The sequence below is a fragment of the Lactuca virosa genome, chromosome 5 (genome assembly GCF_052849685.1).
Source record: "Lactuca virosa cultivar CGN04683 chromosome 5, Lactuca_virosa_CGN04683_v6, whole genome shotgun sequence".
Classification (NCBI taxonomy): Eukaryota; Viridiplantae; Streptophyta; class Magnoliopsida; order Asterales; family Asteraceae; genus Lactuca; species Lactuca virosa.
In genome coordinates, this window is record NC_136430.1 from 116,471,926 (window position 1) to 116,478,661 (window position 6,736).

Consider the following 6,736-nt stretch of genomic DNA (forward strand, 5'->3'; position numbering starts at 1 on the left):
TAGCTCAATTGTAATTGACATTTGATGATTGAATAAAAGGAATTTTATTTATAAGTAAAGTTACTGTCTTGCGTCAATTATTTACTATCGTTTCACTTTTGCATGTTTTGACTTCCAAAATAATAAGATTATTCAAATTATCCACAGTCGATAATACTTTGGAAGTAGGTTATGAGGCTAGATTGTCATGAATTGGCTTGTAGACTGTCTAAGGTGTTAGACATAGCAAAAGTATGCTACAACGTTCATGAGTGCTCTTGAAATAAGATTTGAGTATTGGATTAAATGCACGCTCAAATGAACCACTTCATGGAATTTATCATGAGTGATTGTGAGACGATAATATCATATAGTCTTCGAACCAAGATATATGAGTTGTTGACTACGAGTTGGTTGTGCATTGATGATACGAAAACGCATCAGTAACTTGATGTTATAAAACGTATCGTTGTGCATGATTTAACGAGTAGTTAGTACAAGCATATAATGACGAAGTTTATCTGTTCCTTTTATCCTAAGAGGATTAAAAGCGATATCTTGGGCCCCTCGATGATTTTGTTTTGACTTATATGTCGGGCCCGATCAGAACTAAATTGATGTGTTCAATTATGTTCTATGTCAGACAAATCGGAAATTGGGAAACAAAATGCAGGAAAATAAGTATGACTATGTTCCATGTATTTGTCCGCATGTTATCTTGAATAACAGAGGAGTATATGATCCCTTATCTAAAGGACGCGTCACTAACTAGATCAGAGTTCGACAGCGGCTTTGGAAAGCTACGATTGCTAATCAAATCTTTAAGTTGCATTGGCAGTTATAGTTATTAGACTTATCCAAGTGGGAGAATGTTGGATTAGGTGTCTAAGCCCATAACTATATCTGGGATGTACTTGACCCGATAGTAGCATGGTCCTTTTGGGTTGCCTTCACCAGTGTAATTTGATAGGATGGACTTTTGAGAATAAGGTTATTTGTGATTTATTAATATATTATATGTATAATATATTAATTGAGAAATCATATTATTAAATTAGTATTGATCAAGAATTAATTTGGAATTAAGTTAGTGATCAAAAGAGACTAATTAAATATACAGGGACTGATTAAGTAAATCAATGACTCTTATAGTGTGGGCCAATGATCCATGGTTAATTAGGTGGGCTAAACCAATATGAAAGTCCATGGAGGTTTAACCCATGGAGCCTAAGTAATATGAAGGGTCATGGTGCATTAGGGTTTGCATAGATGAAACCCTAGCCTTTGTAACACTATAAACGCAAACCCCCTAGAGCTAAAATCGGTTGCCCATTCATTCTAAGAGAGTGATAATTGATTTTGTGCTAACTAGCCTATTATGTCAAGTCTCCTATTGTATTTGGTGTTTGTGACACATTAGAGGCATCACACTTGAGGTGCTAAAGCTTTCTAAGGCCAAGAACTACAACTACATCAAGAGGTATTCATCTAACTATGAGTTTTATATTGTATATCCTCCATTGTATGCTAGTTAGGATGTACGCTTTGGAAAATTGAAATTGCATGTATAATTAGAGAAAACATATATCCAAAGCATCTAGGGTTGCATGTGCACCATAGGAGTGTTATAGTGCTTAAAACCCAACAGTCAGTTTCAATGGTTTGTTAGGGCTCACCATCTTCCCTAACGTGTTCCACCAACAAAGCATTATGCCCTAGAGCTGCCTTATAGAATAAGTGGTTTGTAGCTTCTCCATGAAACCACATGTGATAAACGACATCTCCATCTTCGAGATCCATTAATCACAGGCGCTCCTCCATGCCTTATAGAATAAGTGGTTTGACTTATTCAACAAGTGGTTTGACTTATTCAACAACCACCGGCTCATTAATCACAGGCGCTCCTCCTCTAGTATTAGTAAGTTCCCGAGCCAAGAGCTCCCTAAACTCACGTCGTTGCTGATCGAGCATCTCTTGCGTCATTGTCTAAGCTTCATTCATCAGGATTTGAACAATGGCTTCTCCGACGTTCTAAGGTGCTAGACCTCCCTTGTTACTGACGACTCTTTCGCTCCTAGTGATCGTCATGACGTTCTATAGTCGTAGAGGCGAGAAGTTTTATATATATATATATATATATATATATATATATATATATATATATATATATATATATATATATATATATATATATATATATATATATATATATAGAGAGAGAGAGAGAGAGAGAGAGAGAGTCGATTTCCTTGGAGGAGTTGATCGAGGAGATGTCGTCCAAGGGTCAAAACAAAGTGGAGACAAAAATCATGTTTGTGGTGGGGATTGCGTGTTTAAACTGTATATGGCAACATAGAAATAAGGTGAGTTTCCAAAACAGAAAATGGAGCTCAATGAAGGTCTTTCTCAAAATTCAAAGGGAGGCGGTTTTATGGATTGAGAGTAGAGTTTCGAAAATAGAGATGGATAGTCAATTGTGGCTTCTATCGCCTAGACTAGCTTTGTAATTGTTGTTGTTTTTGGGCTTCCCAGTTCCTTGCTGGGCGCTCCTGTTAATGAATGTTGTCTTTCTATATATATATATATATATATACATATATATATATATATATATATATATATATATATATATATATATATATATATATATATATATATATATGCTTAGGTTATTGTATTCCAATTATTTATTTTGTGGATGTAGGATTGATTTTGGACCAATCATTTTAGTTATTTTAAAAAGTGAATAATACATATTATTGAATTAAAGATAATTGAAAAATACCATCTTATTTAATTGCAAGGGTATTTTAGTCAATTAAGATATATTTAATAAAGGAAAATTGCATATTTAAGGCATCTTAGATTCTATTAATCTTAAAAATCTTATTTTACGAGAGATAATTTTTTTAATTCAGACATTCTGACAGAATATGTTTATTTGTATATTCAAAAATAACAATATTCTTAAACTATAAAATAATAAATGTTCCGACATAATATATATTTTGATTGAAATAACTTTTTGAAGAATAACAATTTATTATAATAGAACACTCTCTAATAAAAAAATAAAAAAAATAAAAAATAAATAAAAAAACTATATAGATTATTCTACTTGAATATTCTATCAGGAATATACTATTACACATATCTTATTGTTCTATCGTCGATTATTCTGTCAGAATATAACGATTAATAGTGCATTCCTTTAGGAAGATTGATGATCATTGTTCATCTCCATCTCATGCACCATATCTTGAAGCCTTTGATCATCACATTCCCTTCACACATTCAATGAGAATAACTGCAAATTGAATTATGTACAATAAAAATCTGTGCAAATGATTTAATATGTCAAATAATAAAACAAATTATAGTAATTTTGACAAAATATACTGATATAAAAAATAACAATATTACATTATTGCATAATAGTTCATATTAGAAGCTTTACCAAGTTCATATTCTTTAAGAATGTTGGTTTTCAAAACCTTACTTACAGTTCTACCAGAATCATTACAAAATAAACACAATAAATAACACAAAAACATCCAACTTAGAAAGGGTTTTTGAATTTAGAAAACCATTCTCATATACATAATGTTATTCTTTTAGAATATACGAACAAGGATCAATAAATTGAACACAAAAAATATGACTTATTCAAGGAGCTTTCTTTATTCAAGAATAGGGCGTTATCCTAATTTAAACACACAATGGTCTTACAACTTAAAAAAAATATTACTCATCTATCTTTTGAAGAAGAAAAATTTAACTGAAAGTGGACACATGAGGATAATATGAAAAATAAATTCACTATCTTTTTTGGGTGGAATGAGTCCTTCCAATAATGCTTCCATTCTTGTATCTAAAAGAGACAAAAAATTGATCAAAAATATCCTTACATATAAAAGTTATTAAAAAATATAATATTGCTTTACCACCACCACTTAGCTACCGAACTGATCAATATCTTTCATCAAAAAAAAAGTTTGAACGTGAAATTTATTAATAATACAATCCGTTTTAAAATTTGAAAAATAGCAGGAAAGTTTCAATAGAAATCAACAAGAATACAAAAAACCGGATAAAAAATAGTGACTGAATTTTGAACGAGATAATATATCTACAGAATTATGAAGAAATTAAATACCATTTAGAACCCTTGAATGAACCATTGCAGAAAAAAAATAACGCATCCACATCTTGAATTTGCCTCCCTGTCTTCCGATTATAGTTATATATGTGCATTAATCGTATATGTGAACACCCTTTGAATATGGGAGATGATTTGAACACAACAATTTTTCTCCATACACAACAATTGGTGCTTTAAAATATTGTACTGTATAAATTTATAATGCATAAATTGTTGTGTATGGCAAAAACCTGTTGTGTATAAATCACTTCTCTTTAAAATATACACACACCTTTGTTGTTTGACTTTGGAAATGGCAACCACGTAATTGTAAAAGATCTTTTGAATCGTCAAATATGCTAAAGTTTTATATTATTGTATAGATTACTTACTTTTGTTTGAAATAGAATAAAATAATGAAAATTGGATTAGCAAAAGGTATCCTGATAATAAAATCAAAATTAGAGGTTACATTGATAATTAAAAAAATGAGAAAAATTAAGTACCAGGAACGAATATGGATTAGGCTTTGACAGAACCATTTTTTCCATCGTCTTTTTTCAACTTGATGAGAATTAAGTTCTCTATGATCGTTTAGATTCGTAACAGATTTAATCAAACACAGTAAAAGTAAAGAACACACGATGAATCAAACAAGAGCTGAATGATTAATATGCTCCACCTCAGAAGAGCTCGATAAAGAACTTCGACTGTAGAGGTGTGCTAGGGTTACAGTACAATAATGGAATAATAATTATCAAGCATTTAAAGAACGATGCATGCATGCATCTTATATACTAAACCCTAATGACATAAACACGGTTGGATAGGCCCAAACCGTGATAACAATGGACCGAAGTAACATGCCCAATGACGAAACTCTTAGACCCAACAATCTCCCCCTTTGCGTCAATTGAGGCTAGAGATCATTTCGGTTGAGTGAGAGTAGATTTCTTCACAGTCTTGAATAGCTTCGGTATGATGGCAAGAAGAGTTTGACGGAAGTCAATATACCACCAAAGCATATCCGAAAATTTTTTCTTATCAGTTTCACTGTTTAGCTTACACCTGTGCGTGATGTCAAGAATGTGCTCCAAACAAGAAGTGGAGAACAGGTCTTTATCATCAAGAGCGAACAAGCACTTTTGGCCTTCGGCTCTGATGAACATGACTGTGTGATACTTTTGGTCAATTTTTCCCATATGCATCTTGTTAACATCGCTTGCCTTCCCAATTGGTTTGATTGTAAGCTTCTTCCTTAAGGTAGAGGCGATCTCTTGATCCATCTTGGTCACTTCATGAATGTAAGAAACTAACATTCGCTTGATGTGATCGATGATAGGCTTGTACTGCTGTTGATCAGTTAGCAGAATGTTGTTCAAGAGGATCCAGTCGTGTGGGTTTAATTTCGGCAGATCAGCAAGAGAAATCATATGAACCGAGTTGTCAGAGCCTCGGGTCACTTTGAACTTTACATTTATAAAATTTCCCGTTGGAGTTGGTTTCAATACCTTGACTGTTGTGATCTTTTGTGCGCTCCAGGTCAAGTATTGTGGTGGAGAGAGTGTGAGATAGTAGTCAATTAATTCTCGATCAACCTTCGGGTCAGGAGAAGGAACAACAGCTATTGGCTCAAAGCAATGAAACACAAATGCCTTTCGGGTGATAGGCATGTCGAACTGAGAGTCTTTTGAATTCTCACGATCAAACGAGATGACTGGTTCAAGCCAATGAGTGCTAGGAGACTCAATTGCTTCTTTTAAGAGTCTCTCCAACGACCACAAAGGAAATAATGTTTTTCTACTTGCCAATGCGTCGTGAGCTTCTTTTCGTTTTCTTTCCCTCTCTTCTTCTTCTCTTGTGATGCGGAGATTTTCATCAAGCTCTCGGTCACGTTGCTTTCTTTTGAGAGCATCTTCTTAGGTTTCTTCCTCATCACTTTCAACTATTATCTTCTTGTTTTTGTCCTTCATACCAGAACCCGAAGCTTCATTACCATTCGGTTCAGTGGTGACTTTCGGTTGCGAAGAGATTGGAACAGGTTTGCTTGTTGGAGGTTGTGGGGGTTGACCCTGACTTGCTTCTCCCCCTTGTTTTGGAGGGACAACAGTCTCCGGAACACCTTCTATTCGACTCAACATTTCAAGAGAAGGTCTCAGCTTCTCAGCTAAGTGCCGTCGAACGGTGAGAGTAAGAACCGAATCATGTGCCTCTAGGAGATTCGACAGAAGAGAATGCACATCACCAACACAACTTTTGATAACTGCTCGCTCAGATTTGAGATCATCAATTTCCTTGGTCACCATAGTGAGCTTCAAGATCTAAGTTTTGAGCTGAGTAGTGTGACGATCTAGTTCATCCATGATCTTGTTTTCCACAGCTAGCTCGGACTGGAGTTGATCAAGACGGGCATTGACTGATGTGTGAAGCTCGGTGTTGTCAGACTTGATGCTTTGGCGTACTTCTTCAAAATGCTTCTTCTCAGCTTGAAGCGATTTGCTGAGATTCTCAACAGTGGCATTAACAGTTGCGGCGTTCTTTTGAGCAGCAGCCTGAAGAGAATCTAAAAACATAGTAGCATCAGAAATTAGTTTTTCGACGTTTTCGGTCACTTTC